The sequence below is a fragment of the Neolamprologus multifasciatus genome, chromosome 10 (genome assembly GCF_963576455.1).
Source record: "Neolamprologus multifasciatus chromosome 10, fNeoMul1.2, whole genome shotgun sequence".
NCBI classification, from domain to species: domain Eukaryota; kingdom Metazoa; phylum Chordata; class Actinopteri; order Cichliformes; family Cichlidae; genus Neolamprologus; species Neolamprologus multifasciatus.
Window position 1 is genome coordinate 5,407,520 of NC_140448.1, and position 26,982 is coordinate 5,434,501.

The window sequence follows — 26,982 nt, forward strand, 5'->3', positions numbered from 1 at the left end:
TCTCTCTGTCTCTGCTAGCAAAGTTGACCCAGACAACAAAGTAAAGCTAGTTTTCAGCTACGAGCCGACACAGAACCCACCGTATTAGTCAGAGGTCCCTTTACTACGGTTCGGAGCCGCGGACCTTCAGTAACAGTAATAAATCACAGCAATAGTACATTCATGTAGTTGTAAACAGCATGATAATATATTAAGTAATCCAAAGTATTCAGAATACGTTACTCTCATTGAGTAACGTAACGGAATACGTTACAGAATACATTTTGGGGCATGTAATCTGTAATCTGTAATGGAATACATTTTAAAAGTAACCTTCCCAACACTGAATTTGGAACCACGATAACAGAGTTCAGGCTGGTTGGAGCTGGCTTTTCGAAGAACAAGAAGTGGCTACAGCTGTTCAAAATCCCATAAGGCTGGCCGACATGATAGACGATGGGCTGTGAGTACTCAGACTGTGTTTTGAACGCAATATGGATAAGATCTTGGAGAAGAACAACGGGAATTGAGAGAACTGGTGACCAGTGATGGACATTAGACCAACCATGGATACAGTTGTTTGCACTAAACCCAAACATTCACCATCTTCACTCATGCGGCTATCCCACTGGCACCAGCTGAAGGCTGCCAAGGTCGAAGCTGACTGGAACAACATGATAACAGGATTGTTGTCGGAACTCTTTGTCCCTCCTTCAAGGCCACCTGGGTCCACTGGAGACTGTTGACTGATGCTTAACCGGGCGTGGTGACACTGTCTCTCAGCTGAACACAGGACACACACATGCACACGCACGAAACACTGATACACACTATCACCCTCCCTACCCCGGATCCAACGCCTCCTCTCATCCGATGTGGACACTGGATCAGCTGGAGGCGCAGTCGAAGATTGCAGCGTTCCCAGATCAGCTGTACACACTGGAAAACTCTCCCATGTTGCTGTCATCTCGGTTGTGGGCAATCTCATCATCATCATCATCATCATCACCTTGCTCAAAGCCACCTCAGGGTAGCCGTTCGGTGGATTCGAGCCCTCGCCCTTTCCGATCATGGGGTGAACACTCTACCTACTGAGCTATCCCAGAATAACCAATCATAGGCGATGTATTCGCGCATCCACAGACTTTTTGATGGGTGGAGCAAAGTAATCTGATTTGGACATTTAGAATTTATACGTTTTGTTTGGAGGGAATATTTTACTTTCTTTTGTTTGTTTCAGTATTAATGTAGCTACTTTTTAGATTATTCATTCATTTATTTCAGATGCACCAAATCACACAAGAGACGTAACTTTAGCTCAGAGATTTTTTTCACTGGAAGAGACATTTACATTTTTAACTTCTCTGTTGTTTGGTCGAGTGTCAGACAGATAAACATGGTTATAGTGGGAAACAGAAGCCAGTGTCTCTTTGTTTCCCTCCCCACCATCGTGTTTTTTTTATTTAAATAAAATGTTGTTTATTTTCCTGAACACAGGCCGCTGCCGTTCTTTCTGTTTGAATAAATGAATCGCTGCATTTGCTCGCAGCTGGAAGATGGCGCCGTTAAAACAGCGCTTCTCTTCAGCCATCGTTATTAGCAAACTTACTAATGGACTAATTAATTAATTAATTAATTAATCAATTAATTAATTAATGGTTCCTGTAAAAGCGATCGGCGAAAGGCTCGGCCTCTCAACAGTTGATATATTCGTCCAATCGCCCAACCTTACTACCCCGTCTTCACTAGTTATCCATCAAAACACCAACATCAGTCAGGTGCATCCTCACGAGCCAATGACTTTGTCTCGTCTGGGAGAAAGAAGAACGCGCAAAAACCAAAAAACACAACTGTTTTTGGTTTTTCTTCAGTGCATTTCCTCAGATTCTCGTCACATTCCTGCAGCTCACCTCATCTGCACAGTTACCAAAACTCATCCAGTTTCTGGTCAGAGTACCAGGGGACATTGGTTCATTGTATACTTACTTAGACTTAGACTTAGATCCTCCCGCGCCAATCGGCGCATCGGGCGACAAGAGAACGCCATCGAACTCGGTCTATCGCGGCAGTTGTTGCTTCATCCCATGACAGTTCGACTGAACGTAAATCTTCAAGGAAAGTCCTCCTCCATGTTATTTTAGGTCTTCCTCGCCGTCTCTTTCCATTCTTCGGGTTCCACAGAACCGCGACACGGGCAGGTCTCGGGCCTGGCCGAAGGATGTGAGCGGCAAATCTGAACCGACGCTTGGTGATTTGGACATGGAGCGGCTCTACTCCCGCACGGCGATATACTTCTTCATTGGTAACGCGATCCCGATATGTGATCTTGAGCAGCCGTCGAAGACAACGTTGTTGGAAGACGTCAAGATGGCGGTTGATCTTTGCAGTTGATTTCCAAGTCTCTGCTGCATACAGTGCCGTCGGTATAACGATGGTCTTCAGGAGCCGCAACTTGGTTGATAAAGGCAGTGCGGTGGTCATCCATATAGGTCGTAATCGTTGAAAGGCTGCCCATGCTTTCCCAATTCTGCACTTTCCTTTTTTCATTGTATACATATACCTAATATTATGGCAAATAGATGATTGAAACAGGAGTTTAATGACGGTGCAGGTCCACACGCTATGGTGTGGGAGTCCCAATCAATCTCAGACAGGGCCAGTCTTCTCACTTTACAACAGATCAAAGATGATACAGAGACTCCACGGCGTCCTGGTACGGATGATCTGATATCGTCGTGTTGGTGTTGTTCCCAGATCATCATGAAAACATTGTTCCAGGTTCAACATTGCAAGTGACCAATCACATTATTGTGACGTTATTCTTTTTTGCACCAACCCATTCGTGCATTTATGAAATTCCAATGTTGCAAAGACAATATCAATTCTGCTTAGCGTTTATTAAAGGGTCAGGGTCAGGGTCCGTTGATCGGCGGACAAAGGCGGTTTCTCGCAGCTTAAGTACAGTTTTTTGTTTTACGCCGATTTTTCCCGAAGTCGCAAAAGTATGACATCACAACATTCTGATTGGTCACTTGCAATGTTGATCCTGGAACAACCTTTAGTATGATGATCTGGGAACAACACCAACACGAGGATATCAGATCGTGCGTCCTGGTACATCATCACAGTCGTGGCGGTCTGAGAGGTTTGGTGTTTGGAAGCATTAAACTGTATGAACTGGGTTTATCCTTCCTAAGGCTGAATCATGATCCAAGCTCTCTGCTGCAAACGGAGAAAAGATGGAGAGAACCGATGCTGGCGCTGCTGAAAACTGTGACAGATGTAATTACCTGATTTTTGGTGTTCACCTCCACACTTAATCTTTCAAACTAATTCAATTATTGTAAGGGGCAATAGCAAATGCTGGTTTTCTGCTGCTTTGTACAATATTGTGAGAGTCGTGCAAAATATTTACGACAGTGACAGCATACAGAATGTGGGCTGGCAGACTGCGGGTAAGCTAACTACTTCCAACTCTGTTGTCTCTGATTAGATTTTCCAGATCTGTCTGCCAAAACCCAATTTCCCTTGCAAAGCAGCTCTTTCTTGACACCCAGAGATAAAAGACCGCGCTGTGACAAGAAGCACATTCAACAGCCTCGGCTTTCAAGCTTTGCTGAATTCGAAATTCAAACATCGAGTGTGTACGTATGTACACGAGGAGATGTGCAATCTGCACACAAAATTTCAAGTAGCCGCAGCGAGACGAGCAAAAATAACCTTTTTGAAGGAAACAGTACGAGACGATACCAACATGTCTGACAAAGGCTTCACTGGAAATGTACATAAACACGTCTGTTTAGCTCAGGTTCTTATGCAAAGTTTGATTCTGTAAATATCAGATTGTGTCTCCCTCACCACTCATCGTGCAAACCCCATATCCACAAACACCAGCTCAACAATGCTTCAGATTTTCAAGTGGAGATAAACTGTACCTTCATAATTAACCACTATCACTTTTATTTTGTTTGTTATTTTACTCATTCTCTGAATTTCTTTCTTGCAGCATCGCTCAGTGCTGATTCAACTGATTCATTACAACCCCCACCCTCAAAAACACCACACAGGCCTCATGAGCATGCAAACCTACAAATGTTGGACCAACACCAGAACGTAGTGAAAGTTACTGCTAGGGATGGGTATCGTTTAGGTTTTATCCGATACCAGTACCAAACCGGTACTTTTGAAACGGTGCCGGTGCTTAAACGGTGCTCAAACCGGTGCTTAAAGAATGGAGAACACAAAATTGGTCCAAAAACCTCTCATGTTCAGCTGTTTTTTTGTAAAAAGATAACAATGTTAGCCTTTTCTGCAGCTATGGGGCATATATGGTATCACTCTTGGCTGGAAGCAGCTTAAACAATGGAAAAAACACAAACTTTGTCCAAAAACCTCTCATGTTTAACTGTTTTCCACTTTTTCTTTGGTCACTTTAGCCTTTTTGTCCAGGGTGAAGGGAGTATCTGCCATCAAACAAGAAGACAGCTGCATGTAGCTATGATGGTGTTTGCTAGTTCACCTTACATGCATTAATGTAATAACGTGGTTAGCCTACTCAACGTAAATTACACACGAACAACATTAAGCTACTCACGCAGAGAAGAACGGCTGCTGCTGCATCATCATCCTCATCATTTCTGCTACACTGGCAGGGCTAGGGGCCAGGACTCTCCTCTTCGGGTTCTTGGGGGATGTTGCTAACTCCGGGTCGATAACAGGCACCACACCCGCAGTAGATGTGCTCGGTGTGAGGTCTCGCAGCAAGCTATCAAATACGGCTCATTTCTCGGCTTTTAAAAAAACGCTATGCGTCGCCAGGTGTTTCATCAGATTTGAGGTGTTACCTCCTTTGACAGTATCACAGTATCAGCTTAAAGCACTTGTTGCAGCTGCTGAGTTTGCATCTTTTGCTGTGAAGTACAGCCAGACTTTGACCGCTTCGCCTTGGGCATTTTTAATCTGTAGCTCTGCTCTAAAAGAACGTACGTACCTGGACCCGCCTACTATCCTCGTAAACGTAAAATGATTGGCTAGAATCTAAAGTGTATCACAGCTCAGGAAAAAAAAGCACAGAAATGTGCGCTGCTTTTCTGTCTGGTTACTACCGTTTATGTCAGAACCATCATGGCACCGGATACCGGTACCCATCCCTAGTTACCGCACGTGCTTTTTGGGTTCCTGAGATAAATGAGGAAAAAAAGATTAGATGTGTCAAAAGGTTATTCTGTAAAATGTTATTTTGCAGGAAGTTGCTTTACCGGATAGTAAGGAGAAAGATCCACAGACAGGGTCACCTGATCCCACCAGGGATGCACAAAAACAACAAAGACTGTTGTCGCTTTGTGGCAACATAATTAACTTTAAACATGTAAGAATTTACACTGAAATAACATTTTGTTATGACTTTTGTGGAACGTTTGAAGCCTTTTAGAGGCAAAAATGAAAAATACCTGCACCTTTCTAAACTGGGCTTTCCTGTGAAAACAGAACCCCGCTGAGTGCGTTCTCTGATTTCACTCATATAATCATCTCCACAAAGATTACACATCACTTTCAGACAACAAGGACAGAGAACAATGCGAGGCAGTAATTACGGGTCTACCCAGTCGTGGCTGTGGCAGCTTGTTTTCCCAACACCATTCCACCAGCACTTTAATCTACTCACTAAGCGTTACATTGTTACAGCTTAAGAGAAAATCTTGCTCAACCACTGCTCCAATCAAGTGCCGACTTGTATGGGTCAGAATAAAAAACTTCACAGCGGCGCTTCAGTCATTACCCTCGATCTGCACGGCTCACCTTGCTGCTACAACGCCGCTCTGAAAGTGCGAAACACTAATTATTCAGGCAGAGACACAAAGTTTCAGTAGGAGGCGACGTGTAATTTACCAACCCCACCTACAAGATGTAGACTAACACACAAGCAAGTGTTAAAATTCTTACATGAGGCTATAAAGTCAAACTGGGCGACAAAATGTAAATTCTGTCAAGATCAAAATTCTTAATATTCATTTTATGAACATTTTCATTTCTGTGGTTACTGTGAGTCATCAGCCACCCACCTCTGAGAAGTGTGAAGATGCTGCCAGTCGAATTTGCTTTACCAACAAGTCCCAGCACAAACGCATTAGCTGACCAAAGCGTGGTTTGATTACGTTCATTAGCAGCCTGGTAGATGTAATAGCAGAGGTGACACATCCAGTCACCTTTCTCACTCACTATGTGTTAACTAGGGGTGCAACGATACTCGTATCGATATTGAACCGTTCGATACAGTGCTTTCGGTTCGGTATGCATATGTATCGAACAATACAACATTTTTAATTTATTTTATCAACTTTCCTTCTGACGGTGCTGTCTGTGTTGAGCGCTCAGTGTATCTGAGCTCGACAGTGCAGCCTAGGCGGAGTAGTCGAACGCAGATTCACTGAGCGCAGCGCAAGCTAGCAGACAGAAGTTAAGCTCTCCTTGCAACATGGCAAATTGAACCTCCCCCACCCTCATTCAGATCTGGCGTTTGGAACTATTTTGGTTTTCATGTGACGTATGACCCTGAAGGTAAGCGCGTCATGGACTAAAGTAAAACAGTATGTTGGATGTGCCAGCAATGCTCAATTACATGGGTGGGAACTAGTGTGTTAGCGCAGTTAGCTCGTTAACGTGTTGGCTGTCCAGCCCCACGCACGGGGCGATCCGTGGTAGCTCGTTAACGGAGATTTGCCGTGTTGTGGCGTTAACGTCATTTCAATGAGATTTACGCTGACAGCACTAGTGGGAACACAACGAATATGACTGCACATTTACTCCGACATCATCCTCGTGCAAAGACAAGTGGAAGCAGAGAAAAACAACAAGCAGCATGCTACAAACTTTACCCGAGTCCTTTAGACAGCCGTTAGCACATGATTCTCCTTATGGGGACCTGATATGTTTAATATGCTGCTGAGAATATAGCCCAGAAGAAGCGTATAGTATAGCTTTTATTTTGGAAAGAGACATTTCTCTGTAATAAACTCTCTTTTCCAAAGATGAGTGATTCCTCAATCAGATACAGGGCTCGCAAAATCGCTAGCGATTTTTCCAGTCGGGCTACCAAAATCTATCTCTGCCCTGCCCGTCGGCCTATCGTAGGAAGGAAAAATATATGTCAATGCTTTTGCATTCTTTCAGAAATGTAGCTGGGTAATTATGTCATTGGCATCGGTGAGCCACTGTCAATGTGACATATTGAAATCGCGTTTGAATTTGCGCTTGTTTTTTGCTTTCACTTTGCAATCGCGTGAACTGTGTATAGAGAGCGACAGCACTGATTGGTGAGTGACGATAATTTGCGCACCAATTCCTCTGACATCGTCTTATCAATCATTAGCTTACTATGCAAACATGACAAGTGAAATCTCCCGCAGCTTAAACATGTGAGAGGTTGATCGCAGAGAATCGCTGAGCGTTATGTGAGTGCGTGTGTAAAAGCAGCAGGATATATATTTTAGTTCTGCTGAGCCACATAAGACAGGTCAGGGTGAAGAAGTGACAGCCAAAGAAAAGCTTACCACAAAACGGAAAAGTTATGACAAATCAGACTATAAGGCAAAAAGAAAGTGCAGCTTTATGGTTTCATGGACAAAAGAATTTCTGTGGCTGCAATATGACGAGCTAAATAACCAGGGCTGCACATAAGTGGTCTGCAGGTGCGCATTCGCTGTCAAAATAAAAAACGTGCACAAGATAAGAAGTTGCAATGCGTGTTTGCGTACATAAGATTTTCTGGAGGAGGACAGACATTTGTTTAGAACTCTTAAAGATGTCGAAGAAGCTCCTTTAAGCAATTACTGTGATGTTCCTCCACCTCCAAAGAAATGTCAGAAGGAGTCCGAACCACAAAAGAAGCGCATATTCTCGGAAAAGTGGTTGCAGGAGGTGAGCTGGCTTCAAACAAATGATGAACGCACAGAGATGTGGTGCAGAATGTGCCGTGAAAATTTAATAAATGACAAATTAAAAAGGCATGAACTTTTTTTTTTGTATCGAAAAAATATCGAACCGTGACACCAAAGTATCGAACTGAACCGAACCGTGAATTTTGTGTATCGTTGCACCCCTAGTGTTAACAGACCTCTCTGCATTGAATCATATCTGTTATTAACCTCTGTCTCTCTTCCACAGCATGTCTTTATCCTGTCTTCCTTCTCTCACCCCAACCAATCACAGCAGATGGCCCCGCCCCTCCCTGAGCCTGGTTCTGCTGGAGGTTTCTTCCTGTTAAAAGGGAGTTTTTCCTTCCCACTGTCGCCAAAGTGCTGCTCATAGGGGGTCATATGATTGTTGGGTTTTTCTCTGTATCTATGAAGCGCCTTGAGGCGACTTTTGTTGTGATTTGGCGCTATATAAATAAAATTGAATTGAATTGAATTGAATTGACACATCCAGTGAAACCAGGACAGAAAATTCGGGTGTTTTAGGGTTTTTTTCCAGACAAAAGCAGAAAATAACATATTTATATTTAAATGTCCAATAGTGCAGAGTGTCAAGATGCTGGAATAAACTATGGAATAAATATGTGATGGATAAAGTTAAATATATTATTAATATGAGCCGTTTGGAGGTGGCTGTTGTGATTTGGTGCTCGCATTACTTTGGTAAATCTTGTTTGAGATGTGTGACCTCTCTGTTTCATATCCTGGTTTTGGAGCGTTACAGACACGTAACAGCTGACTGTACTATCCGTGTTCCCGCCGCCTTGATAATTGTGGAAAAATGCAAGTTTTGATCTGTGCAAATAAACTGTGTGGCAGAGACACTGTGTGATATTTACGTCGTCCTTTGTAATGCAGGTGAAATGTCAAATTCACAGAAGGTTTCATGCTAACAACAATAGTTTGACACAAGAAAAAAAACATGGTGGAATAACATGTAAAGAGCAGGAAAGGCTCCGTGTCTGGCTGTGCTGTGGGTGCATGCATGTCTTCTGTTTCATGTCTAAACTGTTTACTTGCATACAGAAAATATATGTGAGCATTTTCAGTTTGTCCAAGTGTGTGTAGGTGTGTTTCTTTTCACTGCGTATATCATTAACGAGCTTCAAGACGCGTCCCGGGGAGCTCTGCACGCTCTCGCTGGACAGCTCTGAAGCTGCTGGCTGGTGTTCAGCAAACTGTTTATCATTTCTAATGAATGGAAAAGCAAATGCAACTGTCAAAAGAAGTGGATGACAACACAATAATTAGCATCATTATCTCGCTGGATATCCAGCAGTCACATCCTGACAGAGCTTCACAGGTCATTACATGCTTAACAAAAATAGCTGTTTTTATAAAACACAACTGTCACTGCACTACAGGTGATGATGCAATAATGACGGTGCTCAAAGCTTCAGCAGGTTTAATATCAATGCTTTCTTGGGGTTAATAAAGAAATGTTCAATTATTATTAGCAGCAGGAGTTTCTAATCAGCAGAGCTAACACAGGCAGCTGCATCAAGACCAGAAGGATCCTACAGACGACCACTTTCATCCACGTCTCGTCTAAAATTAATATTTTGGTCTGTCTGCTAAGAAGTGGCACACTACTACAGCGCTGCACAACCTTTTTTATGCACGGACCAGTTTGCAGTATTTTCACAGACCGGCCTTTAAGGTGTCGGTGGATAAATGCAACAAAACAAAATGATACGCCCAAAACAAAAACTGCGGTTTTATGTAAATATAATAATAAACGCAAATAGGGCTGCTCAATTAATCGAATTTTAATCACGATTACGATCTGGGCTTTCAACGATCATTAAAAATCGCCGATTATTAGCCCCTCCCTCGTGCTTTACTCTCGCGCTGCTCCGTGTGGCAAATCGAGCGCACCTCTCTGCGTTTTGAACACGTGTCACAACAATTAAGAGCAGCGGTCTCCAACCTTTTTTGCGCCACGGACCGGTTTATGCCCGACAATATTTTCACGGACCGGCCTTTAAGGTGTCGCGGATAAATACAACAAAATAAAACTAGTACCGGTACCGAAAAAAAGAAGATTTATTCATAACACACGTGAAAAGACCCAGGAAAACCGAGTAAACGATAAAAACGATAACAAAATAACGCTGAAAACCGATAAAAACCCTGAAAACTATACATTTCACACCTGAGCCTCATGCCTCGTTTCATAACCTTCCTTCTGGGAGAAGGGCGCTCAGAGCCTCAGCATCCACGGTCTCAGCATCCGCACAGATCGCCAGCGTCGGCCCGAGCCCTGTGAGAGCGCCAGAACGACCCGCAGACACTGCAGGACAGCTGACAAACAGAAGTCACCACTAACCAACAAGCTCCACCCACAGCCGTCTTTCCCAGGGCTGCACTTACAAACCCAGCAAGGACTGAGACTCCATTTTAGCACTCTTACACTCTTACATACGAACCAAAGGAGACGCGATGAGCGACAGGGCGTTTATGTTGGCTGCAGAGCCAGCAGTGAATCACTTTCGCTGCACGTGGAGCTGTGCCAGCTGACTTATCTAATGTCGAGGGCACAGAACCAAAAACTTTCCTCCCAGTGGGAAACGTCGGGTGACACGGACACATATGCTCATACGCTCAAATATTTAACACAAACTGTGTCAACCATAAGCCTACAGTGGAAACAGAAACAGCACTGACAGGATGGAAAATATGTGAAGACATTAATTAAAGTTGGTTTCCACTGATGACAGGATTTGACAACAAGTAAAATGATGCAACACTTGGAGCTCAGCGTCTGGCAAACCCAATGAGACTAAAGTAAGACAGGCGTGATTTAATAGTTTAATAGTTAAAAACTAAACCCAACAACAGCTGAGAGCAGTTTGATCCATTTGAATGATCCTTTGACTCTGTTGAAAGTGGGAACGATTGGCAGATAAATCACCAGCACGTCCGTGTGTTGTCTGCTGGTGAGGGAACATCAAATCAACCTTCTGTTTACTGACAGAAAGATTTAGAAGCATCTCTTTGACACAACACAAACAAACATCCAGTACAGCCACTGTCACAAACTGCTCAACCCTCTTATTCCCAACACGATACGCACCCGTCGGCTGTATTTTGCATTTCTTTTTAGCTGCTCGCCCCCCAAAAATGACACCACCACAAATAGCACATCCATCTGAGAGACCTGGTTGGTGGGAAGTTGTAAGCTGCACCTCTGGAGCAGAATCTCTCTCCGTTTTTAACAAATTGTTATTATGCTCCCATTTTCTTTTTGAATAATCCGGAAAGCTGGAAAAATATCAAAGAAGTTAGGCGTGCATTTGCATTAGCTAAACGAGGAAAAGGATGCATTATGTGGAGGACAGGACTATTTCCATGTCAACAGAGATGACATATTTCTCTAAGCCAATCAACAGCAGCAGCAGCCTGTCATACAAAAAGCTGCTTTTTTCAGTCCAATTCAAATTTATTGTCCCACAAAGGAAATGATTTTAGCAGCAAGGCAACATTAAGAGTAAACTAGGGCTGCCACAAACGATTATTTTGATAGTCGACTACTCAGATCATCATCCATTGGACGTAAAGCGTACAGCTTATTGCACCAGCAGCATCTGCTCTTATATAACTATCATTAGCTTACAGCTTTAAGTGTTTAAGGTATGTGCTAACTAAAAATAAAGACAAGATGATAGTTTATTAAATTTTAATGAAATCTGCAGATTGTTTCGGTGAAGTTTAATAAACTCCTTGCTATCTAAAATATAACAGGACACCGGAGTAAATTCTCGAGCATCTCACACTTCTGATAATCAGCTGTCTGCTTGATGTTTATTCAGCTGTGTAAAAACTATAACTTTAATCTCAGCCAAACCGATTTACTCAGGAACAAATAAAATACTGAAAAAAGCCAAACAATAACATTTTTAAGTTATCTAAGTGACTTATATATCATGTTTAACCTGAGTAGCGAAAGACGGCGGTGGGTTTGAAATCGATTTGCCGGGAGTCCGGTGTTCTCACGGCTCTAGTTAGCCTAGCCCCCGGCTAGCTATCGAGCTAGTGGCTAACAGACGTCTCCGAAAACGTCGGAGCGCTTTTGAAAATATGTGGTGTCTTGATAAACTGAGCAGATATTTGAGGTTTACACAGCTACATTCTCGCCTGAAAATATGTTAAACGTTTATTTTGTGACCCAGAAAGAATAATAAGAGTAATATTAAAACTAACTAGCTGCCACCATTGTTGGAAACTGAGCTGGGCTGCGCTATGAATTCTGGGACACAGCTTCTTCTTCTTCGGGGTTTAACGGCAGCTGGCATCCTTGTACATGCAGTGCTGCCATCTTCTGTCTCAGTCCGTTATTACACTCTTAAATCCTACTACTTATTCCTGCGTCTTTTGGGATCTTACAAAGCTTCAAACGACGCGTCGACTATTAAATCAGTCGTCAACGATTTTGATAGTCGACTAATCGTGGCAGCCCTAGAGTAAACAAAACAATAATATTAATAATCATAATAACAATAATAACAATAAAAAGCCACAAGACAGTTATTTGCCATTAAGCAGATGGGCTGCAGTAGGAATAACAGAAACCTGGAGTCTCTTGTTCTTCCTCACAGCAACAGACTCACTGTGAAGTGGTTCAAACATTTAACAACACAATGAACCTTCGAAGCTCGTTTTTGTTATAAAACGTCTGCTGCAGGTCGCCACAGGAGCAGCGCCTGTTTAGCCTTTAGATGCAGATTTACCTTCATTACCTTCATCGGCGAAATGAAGCTAAGCACAGCAACAGTATGTTGACACGAGACGACAGCATGAATAACAACAATATTCAGCACCGTGGTTTTGTGAGTGGGTAAAGTGCACATTAATGCAGAACCACTGGATTATGTTCACTCATTTTTGCTGCCCTCACAGAACTGCACTACAGCAGAAAAATAACTAAGCACAAAGAGTGCCAGCACTTGCACAAGCCAGTGGAGAAGAGAAAGGAGAATTACAGCATTCACTATTTTTTTTTCAATCATCAGATTTCTTTCAGATGCTGGCGAAAGCTTCTTACACCTCTGAATAAAAGAAATCGATACGACTGCCAAGTCATCGAGCTTCTGATACCCGTTCAAGCAGGAGTAATCCTGCCGAGCAGATAAATGAGGAGGGTTCGGTATAACTGTGCTCTTAAACTCACACAGAGTCAAAATCGTGTAAATCAAATATCACGGCCGAGATTTCAGGCTTCTGGAAATTCCTCTCTGCTGAATCAAAACGCTGCTTTCAGACCGATGGATGTGACGACAGGCTTACACACCGCTAACACACTCGCTCTGTGTAATTGGCAGCCTTGGGTTATTACAGCACGCACAACGGGGAAACTGCACAAACAGGAGAAAACAGAGCACACTATTGTGAAAAACATAATACCTTATCATGGGGTCTGCTTTCTGAGTGATAAGGCCTGTGTGGATAGCCTACGGCTGCTTCCACTCGCTGTTTGTACTATACAGCTGATACCCTGCTATTAGCTGGCAAAGCTAAATCCATCCTAAAGCCCTGCCCAGCCAGAGAGGGAGTGTGTTAATGCGAGCCAGTGCTAAACCAACAAAGACCCTGCTGGCATTTACATAAGAGGACCTTTTGTTTCAATGTAAACCTCCCATTTACAAAAGTCTTGCACTGCCACAGGACAGAAGCTCAGGTGGGTTCAGGTGAGCGATACAGCAGCAGCCTCAGGGGTCACACGGTCCTCCAAAGCCCTTTGACCCTGACCTGAGCAGTGTCGGGAGGGTAACAGCAGACGATAAACAGCTACCCGCCAAACAGCTTCACCTAAAAACGATGCTTTCCTCACAGGAAGCAGAGATCGCCTCGGTGACGGCCTACTTTGACGGTCGTGTAAGTAAAACGGGATTTATCTTAGCGCACTGATAATCTTCACAACGTCACATAAATGTGTAAATGAACTGTTTTCATAAACAACTACACATTAAACATCTCACTATCGTGAGGTAGCCCCTGAGCGCAGGACTTATTTTGCTAAAGTTCATTAAAAATAAAAATCAGAACGTGTAATGCCAGCAAAATTAAAAATTACATTTAAAAAATGAAGCATACTTCATATCACCAGGAATAATCCAGCGGCAGGAATGATGCTTTCTATAGTCCTCAGTAAATAAACATCAGGACACTGAGACCTCGACAGCATAAATATAAAAAGTGAACAGAACTGAATCATCTAAAAAGCTGTCGTGTGTAACTTCTTAAGGAAATAATGCTCAGGAGCAAATGTATCAATGACTCTGATATCGCTGAGTTTGTGGATACTGTAAAGAAACGAGTCAGCCCACAGGAGATGACACACTGTGGGATCTACAGCTGAAGACTCAGAGTGTACAGCACTCACCAAACACAATACAGGCCAATGTTTTCATTTGGGGCAGAGAAATCTGGAGCATAACTGTCCCCATCGCACACATTTGCGAACACACACACACACACACACACATCACAACTGTCTACACCCCTCCTCCCACACAGTGATACACACTTTCCATCTGTCAACCACCGTCTCTTTCTCATATTCTTCCTCTCTCACAGTCACACACACACACACACACACACATACGTGTGTATTTATGACCTTGTGAGGACATCTCATTGACATAATGCTTACCCTAGCCACTTACTCTAACCCTCACCCTAAACCTAACCATAACCTAACCGTAACCTAACCATAACCTAACCATAACCTAACCGTAACCTAACCATAACCTAACCATAACCTAACTGTAACCCTCACTAGAAAACAAAAAGAGTCTCAAAAATGCTTCAAACTTGTGGGGCCCAAGTTTGAAGGCACAAGGTCCCCACAAGTATAGTAAACTTCCAAATTTTGGTCCCCACAAAAATGTTAATACACACACACACACACACACACACACACACACACACACACATAGATGATTACAATGCTTGGCCCCAAATTGACCAAAAGTTTATATTTACTGAATAGAGACAACTTTACATATTAAACAAACATCATCATCTTTAAAAATTGAATGAAAAACACACCCTGACATCTACTTTTGTACATCTTTTGCCATCTAAGTATTCTTCAGTGCACAGAAACACAATCTTGGCTTCAGCTCCAAACATCATAGCAACAAAGGAAAAATGTCCCTGCATTGTTCGCCCGGCAGCATTACAGATTCATCCTTAGCAATTACATAAATCGCAACAATCCTGCACACAGAACAACAGTATGATCAATGACAGGTGTAAATCAACAGCTACAACCATCTTTACACACACACACACACACACACACACACACACACACACACACACACACACCTCGCTCTCCTTTCACTATTCCTCCAAACCTTGTGAGGAATTCCCCAGCAGAGCATTTGTCACAGGATCTTTATATTACCGCCATCTTCACTCCTCCCACCTAAGCCTTCACTTTCATGCTTAATATTCCAACCATGCAAACGCTGGAACCAGATATACCTGATGCACCTTCACGCTCCGTGATAGGAAACATATTTTACCGGCAGCCGGTGGAGCTTTCGTAACACTTTTGCATGGCTGTCTTCATCGTGCATCGACTATCACCACAGATCAAATATGCTTCATAATTACTTTAAATAGTCTGTTGCCTGCGATCTTTGGCCTTGCCCTTCACTTTGTAATGTAAATCTTAACATTCTGATTTCATCCACATCTTGGGTGCTTAACCCTTTAAGACCTACCATAGAACCAAGTCCACCAGAGCTTATATTATATGTTTACATGCTGTGGAGCCATTTTTGGGAGCATTTCAAGTTGCTATACATCAATACAACCATTACAGCCTACATTTTAATAATATGTCTGCATTAAGTGCATAGTAATTACATAAATTGTAAAAAAGTGCAATAAACTACAAAAAAATTGAAAATCGTTTTTGTTTTTTTAACATTTATTTCTAGTTAGAGAAATTTAAGAGGCTTATCCCTCAAAACTGTAAATACAAAAAAGTTGCACAAAATAGTTTCCCACCACAGGAAATTTATTTTGAGTGTCTTCATAGTTTTATTTTTGAAATACACCAATTTTTATATACTGCAGGAAAAATGAAAATAAATATTATAATGCAAATTTGCAAAAAAGCAGCATATGCATCAAAATAAACTATTTCCAGCAGTGCAATATGAGTCCTAAGCATCCCAGAAACCACACAGAAAGTCATAAAGTCAAACATAACTTTTAAAAACACCAGTATAGGCTCATGAGGCCCTGATGGTAAAAAACTATATTTCCGCAAAATGACGTCACTTCCGGTTTCGGGCAGGTCATGGCAGACATGCGATAGTTCGCGCTGATGGACGTAGGAAGTGTTATGAACAGCTGATCGGATCAGCAAAGCGTGTTTCTGGAATATTATGTTTTTGTTGCTGCAAGTGCTTTTTATGCAGTTTTTGCAAAACTATATGTGGAAGGAAACTGTGACCAAGGACAAGCTGATGGCATAAGATGTAAGTACAACTCCTCCGGTTTCATATGCAAAAAAAATTATTGCGCTAGCTTACGTGGTTGCAGAGCTACTGGGATTTAAAAATAGTTACGCAAAACAGAGCGTGCTGCTCTGACCGGCTTTAAAGGGTTAATCAAGCGCTCTGATATTTGTTGTTAGTCGTGTTTTTATTCATTTTTAATTCACATGGTTTTCTGTGGATAGTGCTGTGATTGTGGACACTGTGCTTTGCCACTTGTGTGTGAAAAGCACTGCATGAGTAAAGTAGAACTTTAGTTACTTTTTCAGTGGGTTGAAATCTAATCATTGAGAAGATGTGCCAAAAGCTTTTCCCAGGCTACATTCAGTAGGCTGGACTGGGTGAAATATCCACAGCTGCTTGCAAAAGCAGCTACCATCCTACCAAAGTAGATGGCCCAAAACAACTTCACAGTGGATGTTGAGCTGAAGTACAGAACATGACTAACTGAAAATCTGTATCGCATGAACCTCCGTGATTTTCATCTGAAGCAGTTTCAGTTCAAACCCTCGTACTGAGGCAGGGAGGGGTGACATCGCACTGAGACACAGCCATGAAGCCTTTAATTAGTGTCTCAATATCATCTGACCTGGAAAATATGTAACTGCAAATTGGGCTGCATAGTAAAGCCTCGTGACAACCAAGGTGCTTAAAGCAAAGCAAAGCGTTGAGGACGCGCTTCCATGACATGTGCTCATTTTCTAAATACTGCAAAAGAGCATGTAACTCTGGATTATAGTTTGGCACGTAAGAACCAAAACAAGTAAAGCAGTTAGTGAGCAAAGCTTATCAGAGTGTGCAGCAATGGAAGCAGATGGAAATGGAAGCAGTGGTGGGTCGGCTGCGTTTTAAAGACGGATCAGAGAAGAGAGCGCGGATCAAAAGCTCCAGGTAGAGATCTCAACAGGGCTCTGTCCATAAGTCCACAGGCGGTGTGGTGCAGACACACAAATGCCCACACAGTCCTAAGCACAGCACCATGAGTATGCACTGTGCAGCTAAGAATGAAAAGGTTTTTCTCTCAAGAAGGAAAAATATCTGTCCAAATGCACCCTGATGGGATCATTACGCACAAAGAGGACCACACAACACTGGAGCTCTGCTTCAAGATGGCATTTTACAATCAGCCTTTATCTGATTTGTCTTTAAACCCTCACACCTGTGGAGCCGGCCTGAATTAAGCAGAGAAGTGGAAAGAAAAGCAGAGAACTTAACGACCTGGTGGCACACAGGGAAAGTCGATTCCATTACGACAGGGATGGGATTTGCTTCCGTGCTAATACATGGATGAGGACACGTTGGAACTTCATTTCAGAGTATCTGGGAGACTTAGAGAGGTGGAAGCATTAATCCGACGTTTTCCAGCCACTCCTGATGTGCTGTTAACTGAACATTAGCCGGTAAAGTAGCCTTAAGCTGAGGACGCGTGGAAACTGGCACTGGTTGTTATTCATGAATCAGTCCCAACGATGCATTTTACAAACACTGCAAACAAATAAAGTCCCTCTTGTCTCACCACAGGCAGACAGAACGAAACATGTTTCAACTGTTTAATCAAATTGTCAATCAAGTAAAAGCAAAACAATACAGTCGAATTTCAATTTCATTTCTGCACCCCGTGAAAAAAAAGCATCTTTCTTAAACATCGGTGGTTCAATCAATTCCAGCCGTCCCCATCAGAGGAGTCGACGCAGCTCTTTGTAGCGACTAAATCACAATTAAAATAATGGAAAGGACGGTTTCAGACTGCACCTTGCTCCAACATCCCACAGTCCCATCCCTTCTGTCTGTATGTCAACTCCAAACACTGATGCTGGTTGTTGCGCATTTCCCCTGCTGCTGAGCTATTTGTTTTGTCTGAGTTCATATAAATGCACCAGTGTCTCCCTCAGCGAGAGAGAAGAGTGTGTCAGTGTTCGGCACGTGACTCAAGTGCTCATGAGCTGAGCTGCACATCATGACATCAATCAAAGCTGCTGCACAGTCCACTCCAGACGCAACTTGTTGTTTCTGGGTAGGATGTAACGTGGTTAGAAGAACATGCCAAAGGTCAGTTCGCAACATCAGACCGCTTGTTTTTATTTTATCACTCCCCTTTAGTGTTCATTTGTGATTATCCTGTTGCTAGGCAGACAGTGGACAAATCCGAGGGGACAAAAATCAGACAATGAGTCTGAAACATGCCGTCACAGCAGCTGTGGCGTCTCGGCATTGACTCTTCACATCTCTGGCACACAGAAGAGAATTGTTCCACAACATATTCCTCATATGGCATTTAACCTCCAAGTACCTGGTGTATGTGGATATCACATTTTGGGTTGCCTAGATTACTAAAATACTAAATTTTGTTCTACAAGGGCCTGCAGGGCTGCCACAAACCATTATTTTGATAGTCGACTAATCAGATCATCATCCATTGGACGTAAAACGTACAGCTTATTGCACCAGCAGCATCTGCTCTTATATAACTATCATTAGCTTACAGCTTTAAGTGTTTAAGGTGCTAACTAAAAATAAAGACAAGATGATAGTTTATTGAATTTTAATGAAATCTGCAGATTGTTTCTGTGAAGTTTAATAAACTCCTTGTTATCTAAAATATAACAGGACACCGGAGTAAATTCTGAGCATCTCACACTTCTGATAATCAGCTGTCTGCTTGACGTTTATTCAGCTGTGTAAAAACTATAACTTTAATCTCAGCCAAACCGATTTACTCAGGAACAAATAAAATACTGAAAAAAGCCAAACAATAACATTTTTAAGTTATCTAAGTGACTTATATATCATGTTTAACCTGAGTAGCGAAAGACGGCGGTGGGTTTGAAAACGATTTGCCGGGAGTCCGGTGTTCTCACGGCTCTAGTGAGCCTAGCCCCCGGCTAGCTATCGAGCTAGTGGCTAACAGACGTCTCCGAAAACGTCGGAGCGCTTTTGAAAATATGTGGTGTCTTGATAAACTGAGCAGATATTTGAGGTTTACACAGCTACATTCTCGCCTGAAAATATGTTAGACGTTTATTTTGTGACCCAGAAAGTTGTAATATTTCTGTTATTTAAGTAGCTGCCGCCATTGTTGGAAACTGGAATTGGCTGAGCCGCGCTATGAATTCTGGGATAGGTTGGGCTATAAAGGAAACCCGACCCATCCTTCAAATCTGGGGAAAAGAAGGACGCATTTGTCGGAGTCTTTGAATTTGGACAGTCTTCGTCGCGCCGCTGTGATGTAATCGGCCCTGAATTTGGACACAGCTACGATACCCGAGACTGCTGCTTCTTCTTCTTTGCCGTTTTAGCAGCTGGCATCCTTGTACATGCAGTGCTGCCATCTTCTGTTTCAGTCCGTTATTACACACTTAAATCCTACTACTTTCCTGCGTCTTTCAGACGACAATTTTGATAGTCGACTAATCGTAGCAGCCCTCGGCCTGATATCCACTTACAAGCACATTATACTGCCACTGCTCTATCAAAATTTAAAGCGAATGTCCTCATATTTTTCTCAGAAACAAAAATCAGTTAAAAAAAAATAAAAAATAAAACTGCGTAATTCTTTGTTTTTACGTTCATCGGGTCCCAATCAGCCCAAATAGCAAAGAGACATTTAAAATGCATGAAAGAGTTCGGGTCTCGGGAGGTTAAATTATGGTTACGTGGTGGGAGTGGGATCCCTCCAGACGCTGTACCACGCAGTTTCAATTTCTAACTTATCAAACTTTTCAGTGACGCCCTCATCCTCTATGGATAGGTGCCACTGTGAAACAGATGGAAACATTTGATTATAGAATCAGGGCTATTACTCAGAACAACTCTCTATTGATTTGCGGTGACCTTCCCCTCAATGGGGACAAATGGATCCTTACCATGCCAACAAAACGCCCGATACAGCATAACCGAGTCCCCACAGTGGAGAGACTGAAAAAAAATGCTTAGCGAGGCACCATGAAAAACCTGATTTGAAGGGAAAGATGTCTTTCATCAGCGCCGGCCAACATTTAGTAGACTGGTTGCTTGAGAGGTCCTTTACACAGCCAGGATGATGAATGTACACTAGTTTAACCCTTTAAGACCTACCATAGAACCAAGTCCGCCAGAGCTTATATTATATTTTTACATGCTGTGGAGCCATTTTTGGGAGCATTTCAAGTTGCTATACATCAATACAACCATTATAGCCCAAATTTTAATAATATGTCTGCATTAAGTGCATAGTAATTACATAAATTGCAAAAAAATGCAATAAACTACAAAAAAATGTAAAATCGTTTTTGTTTTTTTAACATATATTTCTAGTTAGAGAAATTTAAGAGGCTTATCCCTCAAAACTGTAAATACAAAAAAGTTGCACAAAATAGTTTCCCACCACAGGAAATTTATTTTGAGTGTTTTCATAGTTTTATTTTTGAAATACACCAATTTTTATACACTGCAGGAAAAACGAAAATAAATATTATAATGCAAATTTTCAAAAAAGCAGCATATGCATCAAAATAAACTATTTCCAGCAGTGCAATATGAGTCCTAAGCATCCCAGAAACGACACAAAGTCATAAAGTCAAAGACAACTTTTAAAAACACCAGTATAGGCTCATGAGGCCCTGATGGTAAAAAACGACATTTCCGCGAAAATGACGTCACTTCAGGTTTCGGGCAGGTCATGGCGGACATGCGATAGTTTACGCTGACGTCTATTCCAACATAGGAAGTGTTATGAACAGCTGATCGGATCAGCAAAGCGTGTTTCTGGAATATTATGTTTTTGTTGCTGCAAGTGCTTTTTATGCAGTTTTTGCAAAGCTATATGTGGAAGGAAACTGTGACCGAGGACAAGCTGATGGCATAAGATGTAAGTACAACTCCTCAGGTTTCATATGCAAAAAAAATTATTGCGCTAGCTCACGTGGTTGCAGAGCTACCGGGATTTAAAAATAGTTACACAAAAAAGAGCGTGCCCACTCCGACCGGCTTTAAAGGGTTAAACATGGCTCTGGTTCAGATTAGGTTCAAATGAAAGGAATGAGAAGTTCATTTAATGAGTACGTTCAATGTTACACACATTAAGATCCATCAAGCTACTGCAAATAACAGAGCGATCATCTAATCCCAATATTTCTTTGAATGTTCAGAGATGACAGCTTATTTCATTAATGCGTCACTCACTGGGCTGTCGCAGCATATTAATGCATGCCATGCATCACTCTGGCTCCAGAATGTAGCTGAATGAACATCTGCCATTACTGCCAGGAGACTGAAATAAATACATGTGTGAAAGGTGGAAAATTAATTAAGGGGCTGGTAAAGAGGTATTATTCAGCAGACAGGAATATCTGTCAAAGCAACTTGGCCAAAGGAGAGCAGTCATGACAAAAAGCTCTTCTGAAGGTGTTCTTGTTCATCATTCTGCAATTGTCTCACAGGATCAGAGCTTTAAGAAGACTTGGCTTCATACTCGTCTGTATTAATCGGTTCAAACTGTCGTCTTTTATTAGGTGTTTTTAATATTCTTTCAGAAACAAGCTGTCAATAGATTTGATTTTACATTAGCTTCTTTCTTACAATGAAGTACCAATCGATGCCTTCTTCTCTCCCTTACAAGTCCTCTTCTAGGCAGACTTCTGGGGGCTGTGCCAGAGAAAATCAATTGTTTTTGAAATGCTGGCGAGCTGACGGCATCATCCCACAAACAGCACGCACAAAGAAAAATGCCAGAGCGTTAAACTGTAATTCATCATCTTCATTTGGCCGTGAGAGGAATATCGTTTATCGACTTCATTACTGCGGCTGATCTCTTAGCTAAGGCTACCAACTGCCCTGCTTTTAAATGTCAAGAGCCATTAATGAGCTTAGCATTATTTGGTATTTGAAGGTCTGACAACCTATCGATGAACTTATCATTTCGCTGAGCTCCTCACTTCATACCACCTGCGGCCTTCGCCCACACACACTGATAACTCAACTTAATCCATGCTGCTCGACGGCACCTCGGCTCGAACGTCTCCTGAGGCCAGTGTGGGTGTGACAGATGGGCGGGAAACTGGTGCCCAAAATGAAATAGCTGATGGGTGCAGCAGACATTAAAAAAAGAAAAAGAAATATTGGCACTTCATGGGAAGCACCGAGGTCCTGGTGGAGTCGAGTGTAAGCAAAACAAATGTAAACAGTCAGAAAGGACAGGTGGAGGGTTTCCACAGGCTTTACAGAAGCATTTCTACTGCAGCACACACTTATGCTACACTATCCCTTTATAGACCTTTTTGTTAGAGTGATGTGAAGCCTGCAGTGAAATGCATTAAAGGCTTTTGTAATGGGCTGAGCTTTCTGGTCAGCAGCAAAGGAGTCTGCAGTTTGGTGCAGTTAGGTGGTGTGGTAGATTCCAGTACCAACCTCATCTGTTACTGCAAGATCCACAATCGAGTTTAGCACACATGAAGCTAGGCTTCCAGACATTTTTACTAACTGTGCTGCAGGAAACAGTTCATCAATATAGAAATTAACGAGCATGTGCTGACAAAAATGCAAATGAAAGACAAATTCAAGTATTATCCTTCTAACAAAAGCACAACTTCCTCGTCTTTAAGCTCCAAAAGCATGTTAGAAGCTGCATTTGCAGTGCAGGCTAATGCTAACATGCTATTTGGGAGCTGCAGTCTAGTAAACATAAGCCAGCGTTTTCTGAACAGACAGCATACTCTGGTTAAACCAATATTATAAATACTGACTGATTATTGGTGGACAACATAACAGACACACTCCTCAAAACTGGTTTTTAGTTCTGTGCAGGGATCCCACCAAAACCAGTACTCACTGTATCAGTCTTTCACTAAAATTTGAAAAATGCAATATTACTTGTTGTCCTATCCGCAGCCAGCAAACGTACCAGGGTGACCATTTCTTCCAGAATTTAAGGGAACAGTAAGGGCTGCAAGTGATCTAGTGCTTACATGATGAAGAGGAAGTTGGAAGTCAGAGATTCCCAGTCCAAATCTTTGCTCTTTACTGTTTTAAACCTCGTGAGCACCGAGGGTCTTTCTGAGGTCCCTGCTCAAAGATGACAAGCCCAACATGGATACAGGACTTCTCTGAAATTACAAACTCATTTTGACACCATCTGCAGAAAACTGCTTGTTTTTTGAATATTTTGTGACGAGTAACCCACACACTCACATACACTGGGCGAGTTGTGGGAGGGTCCTTTTTGCCCCAAATCGTTTGAGCCAATAGAATCACGGTAACATCAGTTCCACCAATCAGAAGCTGCAAGGCAAGAAACACACCTGATGCTAAATTTACAACACATGCCCTCGTCCAATCAAATGTCTGTACCTGGGGATTTTTGATGGGAGACGGCTCTGAGGCATTGTGGGAGTTAGTCAGGAAACGAGCCGTAGTCTGATTCACGTTACTGGTTATCAAGCGTCAAACATTTGTGGCGTTCTTTTGGTTGGAGCGTGATGAAATTGGCTTTTAGAAAATGTATTGTTCACTTTTTTGTTGTTTTTGCTGTTTAGTGGTCGCAGAAATGGTTTAAATGAGCTTTTATGAGCTTTTTGTGTCGGTACCAAGCTAGTGTCACACCTGACGAAAGGGAACGGGATACCAGGGGCAGCTAAAAAAAGTCTCCATTCAGATTTGTTTAAAGTAATGGCCACACAGCTTCATCTAAAGCTTTTGGTAAATCGTACCCACCAGATCCTTTAGAGATCCAGATGTTCCACATTTGCTGGGTTAAATTATTCATTCTCAGATTTTTCAATTCTTATTAATAATTCTTACAAAGATGTTAGATTTGCTCTCACAGCAGCACAGCATCAAACCATTTGTAAGCAGTTTTATTCAGCACAAAAAAGCAGGATAGTCTAATTAAATGGCGCTCGCTCCAAAGTGAATAGGGACAAAATTTCAAATGAAGAAAAATATCAAGACCCTTCGGTGCACCCAGACTTTTAGAGAGCTACCACTTCAGTCTCATAATTCACATTCATTACAACAGTATTTAGTACAAATGTGACAAAAAAGTGTCATAAATATACAAAGACCCCCTGCTTTCCCCTCCCACACCCACAGTTTTTTCAAACTTCCTCCAAGTCACAGAAAGAGGCCGTCCATGCTGACGCAAAATGCTTGTGTCAGCTCTGCACGTCCTTACCAACACTAGGCTCCCCATCTCACCTATGTGCATCGCAATCCATTTATACGCTCGGTCCGTTCGATGCAGCGTGTGCGCATTAGGCCGATGTGTTTTCTTCTGCTTTTTAAAGTGTGTAACAAATGAAGTTAGAGAGGAAAATGATTTAGAGGAACAAGAAACCTGCAGGGTGCTGTGAATGAAGACGTCTTTCCAGAGTGAAAATCAAAGTCGAACAGACAAATGTACTCATTTACACAGTGCTGCTTTTATGCCGTTCACTGTATTATCACGGGCAGTCAGTCATGTAATAGACTGCTGTTAACCTCCTTTGTAAGAAGATCAGGTGTTATTAGGCAGAACGAGCCTTCAGGCATAACCTTGGACAGTGAAAGAGGTTACAATGGCGATGGCACTGATACAGTCTTTACTACAGACAGAGACAAATGGTAAAGGGAACTTTTCTGTGCACGTGTGCATGCAATGCAAACATAAAGACATCACAGAGCAGTAATTATGGGGAAAGAACGGAGCGACGGGTTAACTACGGCAACGTTTTTAAATCAGCTCTGGTCAGCGGGGGCACGCCGAGGTTACGGACCCCTTTCAACTGAAATGGGTGCAAGACAGCAAAGGTTTGTGGAGGACAAGGCGCTCAATAATTTAGTCATTTCTTCAAATGCTATAATAAGTTGCTGCTCAGGCTTCTCTCAATAGAAATCAGTCTCTAAACCAAATCCTTCAGACAGCTTCTGCTGCGTACTTTGATCTCAGTGCAACGAGGAAGCGCTTCTGTCTTTGTAGCAGGTTCTGTTTCTGTTTTCACATTACAAGGAAACAACCGTTGCAAACGATCAGTGTCACTCTGGATACTGCAGCATGCTTTGGAAGTGCCTTAGCTCTACATTATTACACTAACAGTCATAATAACTGAATAGCTGCTTAGTATCGCTGCATTAGATCTGCTGTCCATGAACTACGACTGCACGCAGAGGGCAGGAAAGTACAGAGTGTTTCTACACTCAATAAAGCAATATCACCATGCCTTCAGGCTAACGCTGGACTACAAACTGCCTTCTGCTCATAAAGAACTGCTAATAGTAAATGTGTAGCCTTGTTTTGTGTTCGCATTTTCAATTCTATTATATTTTTTTTTTTGCACAAACCATTTACGAGATTGTGACCACGATGTTTTCTACATCCCTTAAACCAGCAGAGGTTTGCACAGTAATGAACATGTACGAGTACTGCACAAGTATTCCTTACATCCTACATGTGCACAAACTACTGCTGCCGCAGTGCCGCATCTGCAATAATATCAGTGTAAATGTTTACGTGATGTAAAAGTGTCATTCCCATGAATTTACACTGCTTGATGCACACGTGCAGCCACGTGTAACAGCCGGTGCGTTCCTTGCTTTCCTTGCATATTTTGCAGTCCTGCAAAATATGCAAGAAAATTTCCATGAAAGGTGGAAACAACAAACATGTTTCACTGTCCATCCAGACTACGAAGGAGGAGATATTTGCAGCTGGTGACGCGTGACCCAAATGTTCACAAATGGCTCCACCGAGAACGGCGAGCTGTACTCCATAAGACTGAGAGCTGACGGTGGATGGAAATTACTGATGTGGTTCAATGGTAAAACTCCAGGGCTTTGAGCAGCTGGTTAAAAAGCTTAATGCAAGATACCCCCCATGCAAAAATACATTTCATTTTAATGTTTTTATGTAACAACTCCTGAACAGTTACAAGGTTCAGGTACTTTACTTACTGTTACTACAGTGTTAAGCAGTCTCGTTATGCTTTTACTTACAATTTTCAGGAAAAATACCAAAGTCACATTTGGGCTTAGATTTGACACATGCTGTGTCTCTGCTATTGCATTATAGTGCTGCTAGCACCTCGTGCTAATAGATTCACACATTGAATTATGTCGTCTGTCATCAGTGATAGTAACTCACTGTGAAGGCTGCGAGGTTTGTTCAAGCAGCAGCTACTTCTTTTAACAACAGTACCAACGAACACAAACTGAAAAGCACCGACAAACAACAAAGGAACTGTGACAACCACATACTGTACAACAGCTACCAAAAGCTGAAGGTCTCAGGAGCCTCATCAATGAAGCCTTAGCTCCTAAAGCTGGGATATCAGCATGCACACTGAAAGCAGGCCTGGGAGCCGTGTGCGTCTCCAGCGCCGCGCTGACAGATGGAGCGCGCTGGCATCTACCTCCAGGGCTCTGACCTCATCAGAACTTAACTTTACCCAGACTGTGATATACGTGTGCTCGAAATATTATGTGGTCCAAACAAAGTGAACTGGGGTCACGAGTGTGAAATTAATAAATAATAATAATAAAAAATAAAGGGGGATAAAGTAACACAG

The 26,982-nt window shown here is 42.3% G+C and overlaps 1 protein-coding gene and 1 long non-coding RNA gene across 11 annotated transcripts in view; both read right to left on the reverse strand.

Moving 5' to 3' along the window:
- The window catches only part of auts2a (activator of transcription and developmental regulator AUTS2 a), a 418,508-nt gene that overhangs the window by 382,074 nt on the left and 9,452 nt on the right, over positions 1 to 26,982 (reverse strand). The window lies entirely within an intron of this gene.
- Positions 1 to 26,982, reverse strand: part of LOC146509434 (uncharacterized) — a 50,172-nt gene that overhangs the window by 16,706 nt on the left and 6,484 nt on the right. Inside the window, exon 1 of the long non-coding RNA XR_014876366.1 lies at positions 1 to 26,982. This exon is cut by the window's left edge and continues 16,048 nt beyond it; it is cut by the window's right edge and continues 6,484 nt beyond it. This is a non-coding gene — a long non-coding RNA (uncharacterized LOC146509434).